Here is a 22,939-nt window from a genome sequence, read left to right as displayed (position 1 = left end):
CAAAATGAAAACTGCTTGGCTATTAGTGTGTGTGTGTGTGTGTCTGTGTGTGTGTGTGTGTGTGGGTGGATGTGTACACGCGTGCGCACACAAGTGCTTACGCACACATGTGTGAAAAAAAAAACTGCTTGAGAACCAAAAGAAACCCAAATAATCTTCAGCTATATTTTAATGCATTTACAATTAACCAAATCAGCTTATAAGTCTTTCACTATCAGCATATTTGAATTTTGGAACTTCACATTTTGAACATACAAGGACAATACAACTGTCTTGCGGGGGTGTGGAGTGTGTACTCACTAGGAGTACAAAGGAATCCAAAATGTGGTCTGGGTAAGCTGACAGGCCTTAATCTTGCACTGGTTTTGTGTGTTAACTAATTAACTGAACCGATACAAAATATAAAGGAGAGACCCTGTGTTATTGTATCTAAATAAATATACAGGAGATTTGTATTTGTGAAATACATGTTCTAGAAAAGGGAAACATACGGGAATTTGGTATTATATGAATAGAAGAAGAATAAAAATTCAAAAAGCTATCAAAGTTTACAAGAAAGGAAAAGATAGTATACATTAAGACGAGGAATCATTATGATGGGCTACTGAAAAGTACATCAACTGCTCAAGTTTTTATGTCTAGTGAAAGAACAATAGCACATTTAAGGGAATTCATAGTCAGCAGAAATGAAGCCAAGAGCAAAAGTTCTTAATAAAACATGTTGTCAACCTGTCTCTGAATGTACTCATCTGTCTTAATTAACTTGAATTCCATTGCCAAGATTGATAAAGTTAGAATAAAAAAATAAAACTTTATTTTAGGTTGATTTCTTTAAACTAATTAAGTATATAAGTTACATTAAAATGCACTGAACATTAAAATTGTTCAAAACACTTTGTAGCTAACATACAATATCAAAATCATTTGTCCCACCTTTGTGTTATGTCAGTTAGGAAGAAGAGTCTAATATTCTAAGCTAGAATGTCACCTGTTGTTACATACACATGGACTGCTGAGTTCTTTGGACACTCTCGTCATGGTTTCTTGCTTTCAGACTGTTAGGACACCGTGGAATGGTGAGCAGAAAACATCCGACTTTACCGTTGTCATGCTTTCTGTGCCAATTAAGAGCAGCAATAGTTTCATTTGACAGACATGGAACTTGCAGTGTACAAAGAATTGGTGACTGGCCTTTCCATATAGGAACCTCCCCTACCTTGGCTTTCTGCTGCCACAATCTAAAATTTGGCAACTTCCTTAAAAGAGTTTAACATGGGGGTGCCTGGGTGGCTCAGCTGGTTGAGCATCCAACTTTGGCTCAGGTTCATGGGTTCAAGCTCCATGTCGGGCTCTGTGCTGAGAGCTCAGAGCCTGGAGCCTGCTTTGGATTCTGTCTCCCTCTCTCTCTGCCCCTCCCCCACTCAACACTCTGTCTCTCTTTCTCTCTCTCTCAAAAATAAATAAACACTTAAAAATGTTATTAAAAAATAAAATAAAAAAATAAAAGAGTTTAACATGACTTTCTCTCCATGACTGAAAAGATCTGATGGAAGGCTTCTTACGATTGCTCTATCAATATGACAGTATTCACATCTCTGTGCCACTTACGGTCCAATACGTTCAAAAGTGGTGTCCATCTGTACACATGATCACCTTCCATGCAAAAAGACTAGAAACTTAGTCATCTATTTTTTGAACCATAATCAATGTAAACAGCCACAAAAAAAAAAAAAAAGCCTAGAATAGTGTCTGTGTTTATTCTTTGGATAACTAGCTTACTGCGATATGCAAAGAGGTTTAAAAAGGTTTAGAGATTATAGGTACTGACCTCAAAGCACATGCCAGTCTGTTCAAACACATTTACTTCTGTGCAATTAAGCTCTCTCAGTTAAAGAAAAAGATTAGCCTTTATTTATATATATGATAAGCATCTCTAATTTTTTAAAAAGCCTAAATTTAACATTATGTTCTTGGTTTTTCTCTTCCTTCTTTCGGCTTTCTCCTTTATTCTACACTTTAAAATTATAAAGGTTTTAATTTGCTAAACCTTTTTTTCTTTAGACCTATACTCAATCTCTTCACCCTGGGCAAGAAAGCAGCTGTGATTTATCTCCTGGAACTGGGGAAAGACCCATCTCCCCTGAGATCAAGAGATTACTGCCCCCTCTGAGCAGGAAAATGGGGTGGTTGTTGAGAAAGAATGTCTACCAGGCAGGGAATGGCCATTATCTATTATGCTTACAATTTGGCAATTCATGTTGTTCTTTCCTTCTAGTCTATAACTAGTTAGCTTGGAAACCTTTATCAACAATTGTTTACACATACCAACACAGACTTTTACAAAGAGCTTTGGTAAATTGAGATTAAATGCGATCTGTGGTATATGGGGTTTACTTAAAGTGGTATCAGTAGTTTTTATGTCTCTTTACCTTAACATTAAGGTAATTAAGTTCGGTTCTGCCTACTAACTCCTCCCCAAGTGGTTTAGATTCAGATGAAGTAATGGGCACTCACACAACTTTTAACTATTACTTCCAGATTCCTTAGTGGAAGCCTAGGTTATTTGGAAACAAGAAACATGGAAAATGGGGTGTATGATATGATTATTCCTCTGGTGGAGGAATGTCCTGACAGTCACTGGGCTCCTCAGTGAGAACTTTGAGAACTTTGAGTAAGAGCATATGGCAGCAGGAGATTCTCCATTGGAAACAGAGATAAAAACATTGTCCACAACTCTGTTCAAGAGGTCTCATTATTTGTCTCGAATCTAAGATCTACAAAGGAAATGGAATGCATAGAGTGTGGTTGTTACAAGACAGATTCAAATTGTGCCTGCCTGTCTCCTTGGCCACTGTAGGAGATACTCACCAAAGTAACTTATCTCAAATGTATATGTTACAACCAATACAATTCCTGTTTTTTAAAACCTTTATTTTTTAATGCTAATAGCAAGTTAAATTCTTTACATTCTGATAGTCAAATGATTCTCTTCTATATGTAATACAGATAATCACTTTGAGACAATGTATTTAACAACTTCCAATATTTCAAATGGCTAAGAAACCATCAACAGGAAATCATTGCAAAGTTTCCTATTACAAGCATATTGGATCTTAAGAGAATGTTCAAGAATTCTACTCCAACATAACAAAATTAATATAAAGAGACTTTTATATGCTCTCTTCTGATAGGATATTTTAAAGGCCAGCATTCTTTGAATATTTTGATGATAAAGTATAAAATACTGGAGGTTGTCCCTTCCCTATTCTCTTGTAGAATAGGGCTTCACTGGATTGATAACTCTTATATGAGCACATCAATTTGGTAAGAGGGATTATTTTGTATCTATAAGAACGATCTCCTTTTCTTTATAAGTTTATAAGAGAACTATGTTTTTAAATGCAGATGTTATTATTATTTACAGATAGTGAGACCAATAGATCAGGAGATGATTGCCATTGAAAAGAGAGATAGTTTGTGACTCATAGTTACCAAGAGGAGAAGGTGCAGTATGCCATGGGGTGGAGGTGGGGGGCACTTGAGGAAACACCAGGGTTGGTCAGGAGACAGAGGGAGAGATGGAAAATCATGGATGAGTCTTTATTGTGGTTTCCTTGGAAAGGAACAGGCAAGCCAAGGTAGGAACGTTTAGTACTGGCTTTGAATAATGTCAGCAGGCTCTAGGGTATTAGGGGCTATCTCTAGTTGTCTGGGTACCTGGCCCTGAGGTGGTTAGGGCAGATGGATAGCGTCCCAGAAGGAGAGCCTTGTGAGAGCCTATAAAGTGGGATATCAGCTCTGGGTTGGTTTATTTGCATATGGTTTATTTGCTATATTTAGAAATTAGCTAACCCTGGGAGGGGCAGTCTCTCCAGGGTCAGCAGGACCCCAGATGTCAAATCATAAGAAATACAGAAAATAAAAACTCATGACTAATACAAGTTAACACTCCCACACAGTAATAGATTACTTAGTATCATTTTGCCAATTGTGGTGTTCACCTGGTTAGTCCACTATGGACAACAATCTCTTTGACACCAAATGCTCCCTACCGATCCAGGTAACCCTCCTAGTGAACTCCAAAGAGGTTTTCGTTTCATTGTTTTTGTTTTTTAAATTCAATGCTTTCTAAAACAACGAAAAGATAGGGGTGCCTGGATGGCTCAGTCAGTTAAGCATCCAACTTTGGCTGAGGTCATGATCTTGTGGTACACTGGTTTGAGCCCCATGTCAGGCTCTGTGCTGACAACGCAGAGCCTGGAGCCTACTTCAGATTCTGTGTCTCCCTCTCTCTCTGCCCCTGCCCCACTCGTGTTCTGTCTCTCTCTTTCTATCTCAAAAAAAAAAAAAAATCAACAAAAAGGCTAAAAATAACTAAATCCTCTTTACTGAATAATTAGGTATATTTTACTTGTCCCACACAGCGATATATTAAATAATATAGAGACTAACAATTAATACTTCCATATTAGGATTCTGGTAATAAATGCATAAATTGAGTAGCAGTTCAGTTTCAACTGAACTGTCAAATGTAATTCATACTGTCCTTATTCCTCAAGTCATCAGCAGTGTACAGAGGGATCAAAGAACTTTTAATAGTTGAATAGGATCATTGATTTATCAGATTAGAATAAACATGTGCTAAAAATAGTTCATAATCGAGGAAGGAGAAACCCTAGAAATATGGCATTTCCCCTTGCACCATTTCTTCTCTCCATTTTTAAACATTTAGGAAAGAAGAAAGCATGTATATGGTGTTTCAGTGGGAATGGATTTTTTTTTTACCTTCCCGATTTAATTTCTCCATTCCAGTTATTGGAATTTCTCACAGGAGTTTAGTGTGTAATAGATATGGAACTTCAAAACAGTGGGGAACAGTGAGTTGACAGCGGATACTGGTACAACTAGATAGCCATTTGGGGAAAAAAAGTGTTTATCCCTTACCCCCCCAAAAAAATTCTAGAGAAGCTAAAGATTTAGATGCAAAATATGAAACAATATGCATGCTAAAAGAAGGCTTTGGTGTGCTGACTGGCACAGAGTAGTTGCCATACCAACCACATCACTAAGCAGCTGTGAGCAGGGTTGGAAATGGCATTCTGCCACTTGGGAGTTACCTAGCCTTGGTGGCCATCATGGCCATTACCCGTAGCAGAAGGGGGGCATCAACATGGTCCTTTCTGTGTGCCATCTGCCCCACCACCCTCTATGTCACCCAGGTACTCAAGTTTCTGAGATGAAAAAAAAGCAAAGAAGGTATAAATATAAATCTAATTACTTTTTAAATTCCAGAACTGATGCTTTGTGTTTTATCCTGGAGCCAGACACGTGTTAGGAAAACATTGTAGGTGGATTTCTTTCTCTTAGTTCTCCTGATTCTCAAATCTGACATTTGATTGAGGCCTCAAAGTGGCATCACTCTCTCTGGTATCTGCAGGTTTCCGGTTTATGATTTCCATTGGTGTGACAAGGGAATTAGACACTGTCCGCTGTGCACTGGCCCTTCTCAGTTGTTATCAGACTAGACTGAACCAATTCCAGGGGTGTGTGCTTGGTAGGAAACAGGAGGACTTCAGCTGGAAAGCTCTTTCCTTAGGGTCTGTCAATTCTTTCTCCTTTTTCACTTCCTATTCCTCTTGTTAGCTTCTTTATCCTAGAATTCCTCCCTTTCCATGACCTCTCATACTACCTCACACCATCCTCTGACCTGAATAAAAGAAACACTGATGTCATTCACGCTAGGTTTCTCAGACTGGCAGGTTGTTCGGAGCAATGTGCAGTGTTCCTAGCAACAGATTAAGGCAAATCCACAGCACTTCAAATGCCTGCAAGCATCGAAAAATCACAGAGGACTACCCAGTTATATTTGGAGCTTCTGCTGTGTGGTTATGTATTTGTTCAGAAATCTAGAACATTTTTAAAGTATTTTTTGGTTTATTTTTAATAGACTCTTGGAAGGTTTCTAAAACAGTCGTGATGAATTTAGTCAAGATGCTGAGAATGAAGGTCAAATGTGTCTGTGCTACAATTTAAAAGTAGGGCATATAAAAAGTTCACTGACAGTCACAGGAGAGTGATTTTAATTACCAGGTATGGTTTATATGTGTTAATAACACAAGCACTAGGGTCATCTAGACCTGTTTTGAAATCCATGAATGAGTCATTTGACTATGGGAAAGTTTATTTAACCTTTCAGGGTCTCAGTTTTTACCTGTAATATTAATACAAATCACATATTTTGAGGTTAAAGTGATAAAATATGTATATGGGCTTGTCTGTAGTAGAAGTCATGAGAAAGCTAATCAGTATAGATTGTAAATGGAGATATTTAGGCAATTGGGATTGCCATGATTTTGTGGAGAAGTGAATGTTTTCTAGGTTACAAAAAACGATAAAGTTGGAAAAAGTTACCAGAGAGAATAAGGAAAAAAAATAATGAGAGATGAAATAGGGTAAATCTGACTATCACAGAAAAGAGATCTGATTAGCATTGAATGTGACCTTCTTCCATGGAGGCTAACACAATATGTTACTCATAGTGCACACTTATTTATGTTTGAAGACAGAATGGATAAAGGAAAGAGTGAGACATTAACAGTAATGGTGGAGGGAACTGGAAAGTTGTGTAAAAGAGTATTTTAAAACACCTCTAAGGGGTTCTATCTTTAGTAAAAGGCAAAAAGAAACCAGAGTACAAGGTGTTCTATCTGAAGAACATTGTTTTTGTCAGATTTATTTATAATACCCAATAAAAATAAAGATACAACAAACCAGGAAGAAGAGGTATGTTAGTTACACAGTATATACTTTATCACAGTCCATAAAGTGGAAAGTCCGTAAAGTGGAAAGAGTAAGAAACTAGTATTCTTTGAACATGAAAAGTAATGACACACCTATGAAATCACAGAGAAAGAAACCTATGAAGTCAGCATGGTTTCTGGTAGAAGTCAAAAGGTGAAGCCAGAGCCCAAACTGGAAAGGCCATTAATCTTAAAGAAATGCCAAAATGGGATGAGGACCTCTACCTACAAGGGCATTTGGTGAGGCACAAAGATTTATCATTCCTTGCTTTGCTTTATTTGGTTTCCCCAGGCCTTGCCCATTAAATATCAATGACGCCTTCCATTTAGTGTGAAAACTCAGACACTCCCTTGCTTTTCCAAATTCCCCTCAAGGTAGTGTTACCACCCCCAGATGGGAACCATGGAGAGTATAAAATGTAAGATGAAGTCTATTCAAGGGTGGCAAAGTATCAGAATCAAGAACTTCACATCCATAACTTTCATAGCTCTTGGAAGCATTTTGTTTTTGCTTTTGTTTTGTTTTGTTTTTTGTTTGTTCGTTTTAGTATTTTAAAGTGAAAGCAAAGGTCTACACTGCCTTGTAAGTAATTTGTCCTTTTGCTGAGGAACGTGTCTGAATTGTGTTTGCTGTAAAACTGATTTGTATGGACCCAGCACTTAGCCACCTCATGCTTGCCTACACCTTCCATTGAAGTCTGTGTGGGCTGTTTTTCTATGTGTATTCATTGCCAACTTAATAGCTCTCATGACATGGTTTTCAAAAAGGAAAACACAAAACTTTGTTTCATTGTGGAAAATTGGCTCTGAAAAAAGAAAGGCAATTGGTAGGGCTGCTAATGAGGCATCAAGGATGTGAAGAAGTAGAATTAAATGGGAATTCAATAGACAAGAGCAGTTTCGAATACATTATGGAATTCTACTTTAACAGTATTGGTAACCTTTGTCAAAATGAGTTCACCAAATGTGCTATAAAACAAAGGCAAAAACAATAAGAAAGTAATTTGTGAAATTGTTTTAATGCCTTTATAATTGACTTTAGGTCTACATTTGTGCTATTATTAAGGGGCCACTCCATGTTTTTAATTATGTTTCATTTCCTGAAGAACATTATATGTCATAGAAGTTATTTGAGAATTTAGAGATTCACAAAAATCTCAGGATATATTCCTTGAGAGTGTTAAAAGTCAAGTTTGTTGGTTCCTAGGGGGAACTAACAACAGACACCATGAATGTGAGATTCAACCTATGTCATGGTTAACACCTGAAATAACTGTAGGACTAACCCGAGCTTTCTTCTTAGGCAAACCTAAGCTACATGACCTACCCCTTTGTGTTACCTTATCTGTGTGTGGGATGTTGTCTTCACATTCCTCACGTTGTACTAAGTTTAGCGGTGCACTGACATTTTCTGTGTGTGTCAAGAGAGGAGGAGACAGAAGAGGTGTCAGGGAAAAATCGTTAATACAGTAGCTGTATTACTTTCCTATGGCTGTCATAACAAAATTCCACAAACTGAGTGGCTTAAACAACAGAAATGTACTGTCTCACAGCTCTGGAGGCAAAAATTCTACAATTAAGGTGTTGGCAGGTCAGTGCTCCCTCTGAAAGCGCTAGGGAATGACCTGTTCCAGGCTTTTCTCTGAGCTTCTAGTAGCCTCAGGCATTCCTTAGCTTACAGGTAGCTGTCTTCTCCCTTTGTCTTCACATCTTCCTTCTGTGAGTGTCTGTCTCAAATTTGCCCTTTGAGAAAGATAGCGGTCATACTGAATCAGGACCTATTCTATTGTTCTCATTTTAACTTAATTATTCCTTTAAGAACCCTTCCTATTTCCAAACAAGTTCATCTTCTGAATTTTGGGGGGTTAGGACTCAAATTTATCTCTGTGGGGGGAAGGTCACCATTCAGTTTTTAACCTTGGCTCAAAAAAGGTGATAATTGGGAGAGATCCTAGGAAAATTCAGTGTGGGGCTGGCATGCTGTTTGCAGTATGGTCGGTGGGTTGGTAGCATCAGGCTCACCCCAGAAGTGGTTAGGAATGCAGAACCCTGAGCTCCATCGTAGACCTACCACATCCGAATCTACATCTTCACCTACATCCCCAGCTATCTCGTTGATGCGTTAAGGTTTGAGAAGAGCTGTTGTAGCTCCTAGAATAAAAGCCTCATTCTCAAATGCTGGGAAAGGGGAAAAAAAAAAAAAAAAGAATAGTGTTTATGTGCAGAGGTCCCATCACTATGTGCACATAGCGTGTATAAGTCATTATTCCAGCACAGCTATGGCACGGCCATTTATAAAGGAAATATTGATCTTGGGACAGTGTTAGGGGTTAAATTTCAGTTATCATGAATTTCTCTTAATGTAGATTATCCCTCAGGAGTGAACTCAGAAGATCATCATATGCAGAGATGGCTCAATTTCTTTTTTCTACACTTATTTTGCTTACCTAAATTGCTTCTTTTCTGACCAACTGGGCTACAATTTGCGCTGCCCCAGCTAGCTGTCATACAACCTAACCCTGAAATAAGGCCCATTGAGAAAAAAAAAAAAATTCCCTCTGTACTGGGAAAAAGACATTTGCATTTATAACTATAATCTTCTAAGTGATCGAAACGTAAAGTCTTGCCTCATTTACTTCTTCCTTTCTGTCCCTTAGTTTTTTGCATCCCTCAAAGTGTAATTCAGCCAAACGTTGTAGCTGTGGAATTTATGTTACATGAAGACAAATGGAAAGATAAAACTTTAAAATGAAGGAGGCAGAATAGGGGCACCTGGGTGGTTCAATTGGTTGAGCGTCTGACTCTTGATTTCGGCTCAGGTCATGATGCCAGTCAGGGTTATGTGATCGAGCCCTGCAGCAGGCTCCGCACTGGGTGTGCATTCTGTTTAAGGTTCTCTCCCTCTCCCTGTGCCTCTCCCCTGCTCACCCTCTCCCTGTAAAATAAAATAAAATAAAATAAAATAAAATAAAATAAAATAGGCAGAATTAACTGTCCTGGAGTCCGCTTGGGCAAATGCTTAGAATAGCAGGGGGAGAAATACGGCTGAGATGATTTCTGAGGGAAACGGTGCTCATAGGCATGTGAACATACAATTTTGCAAAGAACTAAAATATGCTCAGAGAGAATCTACTCCTCTAAAATCCAGGATATCAGCAAGTGTGCACCATGAGCCATATTCTGATTGCATTAAAACTTCCATGCTGTGGATAATATTATAGATAAACTTCCCTACATAGGAATGAACCTTTGTAACTGAAAATTAGAGAACTCCTGATAACATTTTTACCATTATCTCGAGATCTATATTTGGTTAGATTCCTAGATGAGCACGGGTATTTCTGATCTGTTAGCTCTCTGTGTATATTAAGTAGCAAAGCCATACTTTGAAAATATACTAGTGCCATCATTTAATTGTCCTTTCAGCTCACATTCTGTAGTGAATTTGAAAAATGTCGAGACAGAATAGTGAACATGTATTGTTACTATGTGCCAGCCACTTTACTAAGTGCTTTGAATACTTAAATATATTTAGTTCTCAAAACAGTGTTATAAATTGCAGATGAGAAAATTGTGCAGATGAGGGAATTGAGGCAGACAGAGGTTAAATAAGTTACCGTATCAGTGTCAGAGTCAGAATTCCAGATCCAATTCAAGAGCCCTGTGCGTGACCACTGTGGATACTGCCTCTCAAGAGAGACAAGGAATCATTCTGAATATCTCATTAAGAGGTCAAAATAACTACTCTACAACTACTTTACTACTTTACAATGTGTTTTTAAAATCTCTTTTATTACAACAGAGAATTACTACTGCAGATGTGTCCCCCTCGTTTTTTTTGGAAACGTGACCTTCCTCAAGTGATATATTTTAGGCATATTTCCTTTCAGATGAATGTTTTCCTTACCCTCCCTCCTTCCTTGATTCCATACCTTCCCCACTTAGCTTTGCCATGCGTCTGCTGCCTCCTTGATTTACATGAGGATGCCCTTCATGTTTGCACTCTTCCTCTCCTTGCTACTGCCTCCAGCTGAACTGAACTTCTTGCTTTTATTTACTGTTGTTGTTCTGGTCTATATGCAGTTCTAATAAAATCATGGGTCAGTTGCCACAACCTGAACGTTGTCCATGGCATTCCCATGAACAACTAATTACCTTAAATGGCCTGTAATAAACGTTTTATGCTTGCTTAATTCCAGAAGGAAGGGGAAACTCAACAATAACAATGAATTAAAAATGGTAGCTACTCCTATTGCTTTGGGAAATCATAATAAAACCAGACAGACTCAATAGAATAATTTCACAGACTATCTTACACATGAAGAATAGCAATTTGCAAATACTTATTGCTTGACATGGTCCTTACTTCCAAGTCCCTTGCTCAAAGAGGAAAGTGTTTTATTAATTGAAACTTGAATATCAGAAGATACAAACTTGCTAGTTGTCCATACCTTTTTGTCCATACCTTTTAATATTATCCAATATTATCCAAACTTGAATCCTTGATAATAGCATTTATGTTTACATAAAACCTCTTTATCACGGCAGGTAAGGCTTGTCTGATTATAATTCCAAAATTTTTGAAAAGAAAATAATTCTGCGACTATAATAATTTCACGCTGTTGACCAAGAAGATGCAAAATAAATGCTTTTAACTGAAGTTAACTTAGAAACTATAAAGTACCTCTGTTAAGAACTCAGTGACCTGTATGAATTTGGAGAAAATAGAATAAAACAAAAATAAAAAACAAATACTTAAGAATAAACTTAAGTAAACTTTGAAAACAATACTTAAGAAAACTAGTGGCGGGGTGCCTGGCTGGCTCATTTGGTTAAGCATCCGACTTTGGCTCAGGTCATAATCTCAAGGTTCATGAGTTCGAGCTCCACATCAGGCTCTGTGCTGACAGCCCAGAGCCTGGAGCCTGTTTCAGATTCTGTGTCTCCCTCTCTCTGCCCCTCCCCTGCTTGCTCACATTCTCTCTCTCTCTCTCTCTCTCTCTCTGTCTCTCTCTCTCCTTCTCTCTCTCTCTCTCTTGAAAATAAATAAGCAAGAAAAATAATTAAGAAAAAAGAAAACTAGTGTCAATTTCACAGTTGTTCAAGGGACATGAAGAATCATTTTTTCTGAGTTGCATTTTAAACCTTGCATTTAAGCAGTGAGCTTGTGTAATTAAAAGCCATGAAGAAGAGACAGACTTTAGAGTAGACACTGAGCCAAGCAGCCATACGAGGTGTGATAAAGTGAGTGGCCCAAGAGTGGCCCTATGCGCAGAGCATTGCAAATGGCCTGGCCTACTCCACTGGTGCCATATCTCATCCCATATTATTTGTTTCATATGCTGTGTTCTTGTGAGAACTCAACTCTTGTCAACTCAAGGCTTTGAATATTTAACAGGATTGGCTTTGATGACTATAGCTTTGGCTTTGTAAATTGAAAGGAAACCCACAAATGTGAATGTTTAAAGAAATAAACATTCCACCTGTAATGGACCATTATTGAAATGTAGCTTTTGTAAATCAAAATTCAAGTATTAATTTATTTCATATTGTAACACAGCTTGTTGGTATGGCCCTTAAGTTGTCTTAAACCTGTCCTGTCGCCTGATTAAAAGGAGACTATCCATGTTACAAAGTCCCATGGTTGATGGCTAGAAGAGATACAGTAACTATGCAATTAGACAATATTTATTTATCCAACATGGAGCTGCTGATTATTTTAGGTGTTTATTTGATTTTGTGTCTAGAATTTGGTCCCTTAAATGTTACAAAGACCATATAAATAGTGACATTAAAGTATATACCTCACAACTAATCAGGAAACTACAAAAGATGTTGTTTTGTTTTGCTTACCTCAGTTCCATTTTGGACCTGCCTACTATTAGTTTTTAAATGAGATCTAGAATAATCATTCAGGGGAATATTTTCATTCAGTAGAGCCTGTTCTCTATGTTGAATAAAGTACACCTATTAAAAATTTAGTGTCTCGTGACAAAAAACACTCTTAAGAAACTGTGATTGTAGAAGTAAGAATGGGGGAGGTGTCTACCAATTCATTCTGAGCGGCTATATATTTAAAAATTTTGTGGTGGATAATTTGTGGTCAAAGACAAGATGAAAGAGAAACCTTCTTCCACATTTGTTGTTCCTGGTAATTGGCCAAAGAATGACAAAGTACACTGTAATCTCCTGAAACTTGTAAATCCTTGCTGTTGGAATGGGTTGGGTTGATTCCTATGAATATAGCTTCTCAGAAAGAAGATGGGTCATTTGATTTTTTTTTTTTTTTTTTTTTTTTACAGTGCTGGGGGATTCACTGAACTGAATAAGATTCAGTTTCTTTGTTCCCATCAGCCTCACTTGTATTTTTCTGAGTATCTTTTTATACTTACACTTTGTTACTTATTAGACACACTTTCAGTCATAGTATTCGGCAAGACAACTTAAACCCATTATTCTAATTCAAGTTTCTATCTCGGGGCTAGTGATTAAAAACTGTATGAAGTGTGTGAAGAGGAACTTTCTTTTCAACTTATAAGATATTACTAAAACACCTTTCAAATGTGAAAAGGAGTAGGGATCTTACAGGTCTCATCCTTTTCCCAGTGAATTCATTCATTCTAGCATATGTCTCTTTATTTCATAGTGTAATTTCATGGCAGCTTTAAGACAAGTGATATTTGGTTAATATGAATGAGAAACAAATATTCAAAAGCTATTGTTTTAAACTCTGTTGGTATAAGTACATTTTTCAACATTGATATAAATTTGGTTAAAATACAGTTTGCAAGATGTGTGCCTCTGTGTCTTTAAATGCAAATTTTGATGTATCCAAATGATGTTATTTACTTGAAATGGGAAGTATGGGTAGATTTTTAAACTCTGAAATCAACTACCGATGCCTCTATTTTAAATATCATACATTGCAAAATTTCCGATTTTTACCAGATGGACAAAAGTAGAGGATGTTATTTTCATCTGTAACAATAATTTCATATTATTTCACGCTTTTCAAGGTAGGTTCTTCAAGGAAGAAGTAGTGACAGAAGAATTCTCTTTTTGAGTTCTTTGGACACTAATAATTTGGGGCTTGCATGTAATTGAGATGATAAAAATAATTACATTAGACATTTATTTATCCAAATAAAACTCTATGAGCTGGTCATTGTATCCTTTCCACTTTATAGCAAAGGAAACAGCTGAGTTTTAGAGAGATGGAATTACTTCTTCAACTATCAAGTAGCAGAATCTGGGTTCAAACTCAATTGGCCTTGAGACCAAAGAGGCCAGGAGCTCTGAAATCAATCTTCCTCAGTTAATTTTATAGCCTTCCAAGGAGCATCCTGCTGATGCCTACACCTGATGTAACACTGCTGAATGAATTGTGTTCCCTGAATGTGTCCTATACATGGGTATGCATAGATAAGGCGAAAGGAAGAAATTCTCACCATCGTTTCAGACAACATTGGCTTTATGTATATTGCCATGTGATATAAAATTTAGCCAAATTTATATCATTGTACTGAATGAGATAAATTCTATTATTTTTATTTCATAGATGAGGAAACTGAAGAGGTTAAATGACTTACCCAAGGTCTCAGCTACCAAAGAGTGCAGTTGGAATTAGAATGCAGGCAATCTGGCTCCTGAATCTGGACTCTTTTTTTTTTTTTTTAATGTTTATTTATTTTTGAGAGAGACAGAGATAGAATGCAAGTGGGTTAGGGGCAGAGAGAGAGGGAGACACAGAAGCAGAAGGAGGCTCCAGGCTCTGAGCTGTCAGCACAGAACCCGACACGGGGCTCGAACTCACAAACTGTGAGATCATGACCTGAGCTGAAGTCGGACGCTCAACTGACTGAGCCACCCAGGCGCCCCCTGAATCTGGACTCTTAAACACTATTCTACACAGAGTCTGGATTGTAAATAGTAATAACAACATTACAATATTAACAAAAATAATAAATAATACAGCTCTCACTATGTACCAGATACTATTCTAAGCATTTACTGCTTATGTGGCCCTTTCTCCTTAGGTAAAAGGAGAAAGAGCTGGAATATGCCTCTGAAACTGTAGAATATTTTATTTAATCTACTTCTTTAATGTTTATTTATTTTGAGAGAGAGAGAGAGCGAGAGAGCATGCAATCAGGGAAGGGGCAGAGAGAGAGGGAGAGAGAGAGAATCCCAAGCAGGCTCTGTGTTGCTAGTGCAGAGACCAATTTGGGTATCAAACCCACGAACTGTGAGATCATGACCTGAGCTGAAACCAAGAGTCAGATGCTTAACTGAGTCACTCAGGTACCCCTGTAGAATATTTTAGACATAACAAAAAAATGTGTTGCCTGTTGAAGATATACCCTATAGGTACTATACTGGAGTGATGTAAAAGGAGATGCATATGTACCCACAAGAGGAAATGTCAGTGTTCCTCTTTTGAAATAAATGCATAATTAATATCATTCAGGTGTTTGGTGATTGCTGGCCCCCAACCCTGACTCCTCAGTTGAGTGCAATAGGAAGTAGATGGAAATTTAAGTCCCATGTTTACTCTCCGTGCAAATCTAGCTCTTTTTCATGTCTGTGGGGTTAGAGTGCAAGCTCTGGAATCAGGATATCTCGATTCAAATCCTGCCTCTGTCTCTGCTACCCAAATGATGCTGGGCAAGTAACTTAACCTGTATCTCTTAGTGGCCCCATCCACAGATTGGAAAGAGTAATATTTTACACATCATCTGGCTGTGGTGAGGACCAAATAGTGTAAAACATTTTTGTTGCTGTTACTACAATACAATAAATGAAGTCTATACAAAACATTACAAAACTACTACTTTACCTCAATCTGGTTCCACAAAACGAGGAGCAATAAAGAAAAACAAGTCATGAATTCAACCCAGGAGGAGAACTGGCAAGGCACATTATATACACATCAGCTGTGGCAAAAATAAGTCAACATTGTTTGTAGAAGGCCTGTGATGTCTGGATTACCAGCTGTCTGGAAAAAGGAGAACATAGCTTCCTTTTTTGTTTAATGTGATCTGCCAGCCAGCTGGCATTAGGGGAAGAGTAAGGGAGCTCATGTTGATTGAGCATCTATCTTTGCCAAGTGCATTGTGTAACTTGTCTCACTTGGCCCTCCCATCTTAATGGTCAGATGGTATCAGTACACATATGGAAGACTAAGACTTAGGGAGGTCCAATAACCCAGCCAAGAACTCACAGGTAGCAAACAGATTCTTTTTTTTTAAAGTTTATTTAATTATTTTGAGAGAGCACATGAGTGGGGGAGGGGTAGAGAGAGGGAGAGAGAGAATCCCAAGGAGCCCAATGTGTGGCTCAAACCACGAACCGTGAAATCATGACCTGAGCTGAAGTCAAGAGCCAGACCCTTAACCCACTGAGCCACCCAGGCACCCCAGTAGTAAATGGATTCTGGTTCTAAATTCAGTCAGACCACATCATTGACAGCTCTTGATTATGCTAAATATACTCACCATTAAGCAGTTAGAGTTAGCACTAAAAATAAAAATTTTCACATTAAGAAACAACACATTACATTAAGATATTTAAAAATTGTACAGCCAACAAATGTTTGTTTATAAATGGCCTCTAGTTTTTTTCTCATCAATAATTTACTCAAAACTGTCTTGTGTCCTCATTTCCATCTTTGTTCCCTCCCTTTATCACTCTTCATATTTTTCCTTATTATGAAGATAAAATGAAGAGGAAAATTGTAGAAGGGATGAATATAATGTACCTAAGTAAGAAACTTTAAATGTATGTTAAAAAAAAATGCTTAGGGTTAGAAGTATACTAGAGAAGTATACTAGACTTTTTTCCTGTAAGTATCCATAGGAACTGAACTCATTGAAAGTGATAAATTTGTCATTAGAAAGTCAATATATTATAACTTTTATGACTGCTTTTAAGTTTTTAAAAGATAAGATTGGTGGTATAGTAATATTTTCTATTTAGGTTAAATTAAAATGCTAAATTAGTCAGATAGTTTTTTTTTTAATTTTCTCTGTATGTCTAATATTGTATAAATAGATTAACAGAATTAAAAGCTGGGTCATTTGTCAGGAAACCTGCATTCTAGTTCTATATCCTATCATTATCCATGATTACTGGAAAGGCAAAAAGAACTCATGATAAAAAAATTTGATAGTAGATTCATAATTTTGAACTTTTAAGTCTTTTGACTCACCTGATCATCTTGATCAGAAGGAAGATCGTGTTTTTTTTTTTAAGTTTGTTTATTTATTTTGAGAGAAAAAGAGAGTGATGAGCAGGGGAGGGACAGAAAGACAGTTTGAGACAGAGAATCCCAAGCAGGCTCAGTGCTGGCAATGCAAAGCTTCACGCGGGGCTCCATCTCACAAACCGTGAGATCATGACCTGAGCCAAAATCAAGAGTCAGATGCTCAAACGACTAAGCCACCCAGGTGCCCCAAGATTGTGGTTTGTAATCATTCTCTGAATAATGTTCATTTTCCTTAGTTAATAAGTTAATCAAATTTAACCAAAGAATACTAATAATGCTTGACCGCTAATTCCAACCGATGGAATAAATCTGAATTTAGAGATTGGTATAAAATAAAAGTAAGAAAAGACATAAAGTTTCTTTATAAATAACTTTATATTTTGAAACAATTTATCACAATATAGATTTATGTATATTCATAGGTAGACATTTTATGGAAAGTTTGTTCATTTAAAGCTAACCCTTTCTCATGAATCAACATTTTTCACGTCATTTTCATTAATGCCTGGAGAAAAACTTCTTTAGCGTGCTTTGTTCTGTAGAATTAATAGTGTGAACTGAAAATGACATGGGAGATATTACAGTATTATTAGAATGAAAAGGTATGCAACCGTATTTAGAGTAAAATTTACTTGGTTTGGGGTTAAAATTTTTTCTACATTGTTTTGTGTTCCTAGAGTGTGAATAAGGTGTGTGTGTGCATATGTGTGCACATGCATGAGAGTACGTATGTGCTCATACATGTGTGTGTGTATTTTGTGAGTGAACAGGGTGGGACAGGGGGATGTGAGTACTGATACTGGCCTTTAAAAAAAAGAGCAAAATGTTCCATTCTATTAGATTATATATATATATATATATATATATATATATATATATATATTGAACTTAGCACATTAAGGTGTGTTACAGAGATGGGGGGATTAATTGCTGTTAAAGGTGTATAACACCTATTATAGATTTAGTTCTGTTATAGATTTAGTCTTTAAATCACTTTCACTTATACTCAAACCTAATGAACAGGGCTTCATCTCTAAGAAGTGTCTCAGAAAGTACATTGTTATATGAAGTTGAGAGATTAAAATAAGTCAATAAAATCAACTTACAATAAAATGGTATTTTACCACGGCAAAAATATAATTTTGTCAAAATAAAGAGTGATAAGAAATACCTGAAAATCCATTTATTTATAGAAAAATAAACAAAAATTAGAAAACTTGTTGGAACTTTAAACCATTGACTCTATGGTATAATATTCTAAATCATTGACTATATATTTTTGATTCCTTTCATAATATATTATAGAAGCCAATATTGATGCAAAATGTATATTGAACTATGCTTTTTTACAGCTAAATGTTTAAAATTTTATCACTCAGATTTATTTTAATTAAGTGCAGAATAATTAAATAGAATGTATTATACAAAGAGCCCTAAAATGTAGTAAGCTGATGACATGTTTTAAAATTTGTCATTGCTGGGGCACCTGGCTGGCTCAGTCAGTTGAGCGTCTGACTTTGGGTCAGGTCATGATCTCGCGGTTCGTGAGTTCCAGCCCCACGTCGGGCTCTGTGCTCACAGCTCAGAGTCTGGAGCCTGCTTCTCATTCTGTGTCTCCCCCTCTCTCTGCTCCTCCCCGCTCATACTCTGTCTCTCTCTGTTTCTCAATAATAAATAAACGTAAAAATTTTTTTAAATAAAATAAAATTTGTCATTGCTTATGAAATGTAACAGTGATCCTAATTGTTTACTTTCTCTGGGTAAAGAGTAAGTGAGATAACATACATAATACATAATACATACATAATACATCCCTGGAATATTATAGATTATTCATTATCTTTATTGACATTGCTATTAGTAGTTTAGTATTATTAGTAATTTGTTATACATAATGATCCAGTAGAGAAAGTTTATAAAATAGATTTAGGACTTTATAAGAAACAAAACTTAATGGTTAAAGACTGACATAAGATCCTAAAGAGATGTAGACTCTCCAGTAGAACCTACTACTAGTTGAAGGCTAAGACCCTGGCTGTACTTGTTCACTATTGCACCTCGAGGCCACAGCTCTGAACCCAGAATCATATTATAAGCCATTAATAAATATTTATTGAGTGGGTATATAAAATATCTTCCCTAAATTACTGTTAATTTGGGCTTCTTGGTGGTGAAGTTTTGAGAGTAGAGGATTAAATAAAAACATTTTTTTAAGTTGATTTATTTTGAGAGAGAGTGAGCGTGAGTGGGGGAGGGGGAAGGAGAGAGGGAGAGAGAGAATACCAAGCAGTCTCCCCACTGTCAGTGTGGGGCCCCACATGGGGCTTGATCTCATGAACCCAACTGTGAGATCATGACCTGAGCTGAAATCAAGAGTCAGATGCTTAACCGACTGAACCACCCAGGTGTCCCTAAATAAAAAAAATTTTATTTTTTAAATGTGTTTTTATTTATTTTTGAGAGAGAGAGAGAGAGAGAGACAGCACGAGCAGGGAAGGGACAGAGAGAGAGGGGGACACAGAATGTGAAGCAGGTTCCAGGCTCTGAGCTGTCAGCACAGAGCCCGACAGGGGGCTCAAACTCATGAACTGCAAGATCACGACCTGAGCCGGAGTCAGTTGCTTAACCTACTGAGCCATCCAGGCACCTCTAAATAAAACATTTTTAATCTTCCTTCTATTGCATGGTGTTAGCAGTTCTTAGTAGGAATTCATACACACATACACACACCATAAACACAGTTTTTTAGTAACTAAAAAAGTAGTTAAGCCCTGTATTTATCTAAAGGAGTAGGTAAAAGGATATGTTATACCTTTCCTAAATGATGGTTTGAATGTGTTCCATATAAATTGCAATGGCAGTTGTACTTTGTGTTTTAGATAATTTGCTTGGTGGTCAAGGACTAGGAAATGTTTATTAGGATAATAAGACTGTTGATGTACTTCAAAATTCTTTTTTTTAATTTCACTTTTTGGTGCAATTGTAATGTGTCAAATGATAGTAACCATAGTGAATCTTAGGGGATTTAAGGGGAGTACAGTTGTATGTGTGAGAAGTGAGTTATTAGAGATTGGAGTGGGGTTAGTGGAACCAATGGCCAATTTATCCCTTCAAATGTTCTGTTACATGGCCTCAATTTGACAGATGTATCATTGACCAAGAGGTTGGAGAATACTAGTCTGTATTAGTTCCACCTGGATTGTTTTATATTTTATAGAATTTATCACTTCCAACTTTAACCTTGCAGCAGGAGAAAAGTACATGTCACTGTCAACAATACTTTTTTTTTCTTTTTCCTTTTGCAAGTCAAACTTATTGAACAGTGTCTGGGCAATACTTTTTTTTTTTAATTTTTTTAACGTTTCATTTATTTTTGAGAGAGGGAGAGACAGAGCATGAACAGGGGAGGGTCAGAGAGAGGGAGACACAGAATCTGAAACAGGCTCCAGGCTCTGAGCTGTCAGCACAGAGCCCGACGCGGGGCTCGAACTCATGGACCACGAGATCATGACCTGAACCGAAGTCGGCCGCTTAACCGACTGAGCCACCCAGGTGCCCCAAGGGCAATACTTTTTTAAAAAAAATATTTTTTCATGTTAATTTATTTTCGAGACATAGAAAGAGAGACAGAGACGGAGCATGAGTGGGGGAGGGGCAGAGAGAGAGGGAGAAACAGAATCTGAAGCAGGCTCCAGACTCCAGATGTCAGCACAGAGCCCGACGCGGGGCTCCAACTCAGGAACCATGAGATCATGACCTGAGCCCAAGTCTAATGCTTAACCGACTGAACCACCCAGGTGCCCCAAGATTAAGAAACTAAGATCAATGGAGATTAAGCAGCTTGCTAAAGTCACAAGGCTAGTACGTGGCAGAGTTCCAATCTAACTCAAGTCCATCTTACTCTCAAACTATGGAAACATTAATGTACACATTAATATAATACGTTACTGTATATTTGTGTTTATATTTTGGGATTAAATACAATAGGATTTTCCCCCGGGATTTTCCTATACCTTGAATATTCCCTCTCTTTTCAGTATAAATTTTTCTTCTCCATGCTTTAGACACAGAGCAGTGTTTCTTATCAGCACCCACCTCACTCAGGGAGAAGAAGCAATACAACCTTCTAAGGTTTGTTTATTTAAATTTATTTATTTAAATAAATAAATAATAAATGCCAAATCGTGCATTGAAAGTCCCCAGCTATGTCAATAGAGTGAAGAAAAGTTAAGTAAAAGAGTGAGAGTTTTCACTGGAGGGTATTGGGAGGGCTATTCTAGGACTCATTTTTTCTAAATAGCAAAACTTTCAAAGTCATTAGAAAAGCTTATTTAGCTAGTAAGAGGATGTAAAGATTTATTGGTGATTATACTTTTTAAAGTAAAAAATATGATCTTTTACCCTTCTCTTTATTGTTTCATTTTTAATGGAGCTGTTGTAGACATTGCTAGAAGGGGAAAAAAATCTACCTTTCCACAACATTCATCTTCACCCTCTGTTCTCTATGGTGAGAGAATGGGAGCCACAGTCATTTGTCAGGACTTTTGATTAATGGCACTTTGTGTTGAGAGATACTACTTTAATATCTTACCTTTTGCTACTGCTGTAAAATAAGTCAGATAGTACAGCATAAATCACCGACTGTCGATCTCATTAGGATTAGGAAAGTGATTTTCTGAAGTCAACACTCTACATTCCCTATTGGAATAAATATTAAAAGATCAATTAATTTCCATCTAGTGATAATGGGGTCATTCTCAAACATCACAATGTCGTTATTAACCAACTTTCACTCTGCCTTGTTGTCTTAGATAAAGAAATTTGTCAGGATTCCAATACAGTTTTCATCACCATGCCGGGAGTATCAGAAAAATTGATTTCTGGCCTTTTTGTTGGGAAAAGCAATAAGGAAACAAATTTGCACAGTTTGATTTATTTCTGAAATGTAGTTAAATGGAATGGTGCCCTTCAATCAAAAGACCACCTTTAGAACTATGTCATTATTTATATTGCAGGATAAGATATCAGAGCAAGATTTACAATAATTTTATCACCAGTTTATAGCCCAACTCTTGCAAAGGCTAGAATATAATTCAGCCAAAGTAAATCTAAGTTCATACATTTTTCTGAAAGATCTTGGATGCCAGATGGTTTTAGAAACAAAAGAGAAGATTTGGAGGACACATCCATTTATAAACTATGTTGGGAATTTCTTGGTATTAGATTTCTACTAAAACTTTCTGGAGTACATGCAAAATCTAACCAGTACAAGTCTATAACAATATAATACCTCAATATCTATATTTTACTGTTTATTGATCTGCCATGAATTTCTACTCAGAAAGATTTAAGTATCACCTGAGTTTTTAATCCCTAGAAAATTTACATAATTTATTTTCTCATTCGTCTAACAAATATTTGTTAATTTGTATTATATGATAAGCACTACTGAGTATTGGGAATTTAGCAGTGAATTAAACTTACAAACTTCTTGCCCTCAATAATCTTAGATTCTAGACACAGAAGATATATAATCACAATGTGTTATATGTATAAATAATTCTTAATAAAATAAATACAAAGTATGCCAGGCAGTAAGGGCCATACAAGGAGATATAGCCAAATAAAAGAGATATGAAACAATGGCAGAGCAGGGCGCTATTGTATGCAGGTTGGAAAAGACACACCTCTCAGAAGTGAATTGTGAGTAGAAGCCTAAGGGAGCCTGCTGTGTAATGAGCTGTCCAGGCAGGGGAAACCACAGATGGATAGGTTCAGGTGTGGGAGTCTACCTGGCCTGTGGGAGGAACTGCAAGATCAGTTTGGGAGGCAGGCAAGGTCAAAGATTAGGGTACACGTGTAGTCTTCACTGGTT

The 22,939-nt window shown here is 36.9% G+C and overlaps 1 protein-coding gene across 8 annotated transcripts in view; it reads left to right on the top strand.

Moving 5' to 3' along the window:
• Nucleotides 1-22,939, top strand: part of ARHGAP24 (Rho GTPase activating protein 24) — a 674,755-nt gene that overhangs the window by 502,933 nt on the left and 148,883 nt on the right. The window lies entirely within an intron of this gene.

This window comes from Leopardus geoffroyi, chromosome B1 (assembly GCF_018350155.1).
Source record: "Leopardus geoffroyi isolate Oge1 chromosome B1, O.geoffroyi_Oge1_pat1.0, whole genome shotgun sequence".
Lineage (NCBI taxonomy): Eukaryota > Metazoa > Chordata > Mammalia > Carnivora > Felidae > Leopardus > Leopardus geoffroyi.
Note: the sequence above shows the minus strand (reverse complement) of the source record. Positions and strands in the feature narration are given on the sequence as shown.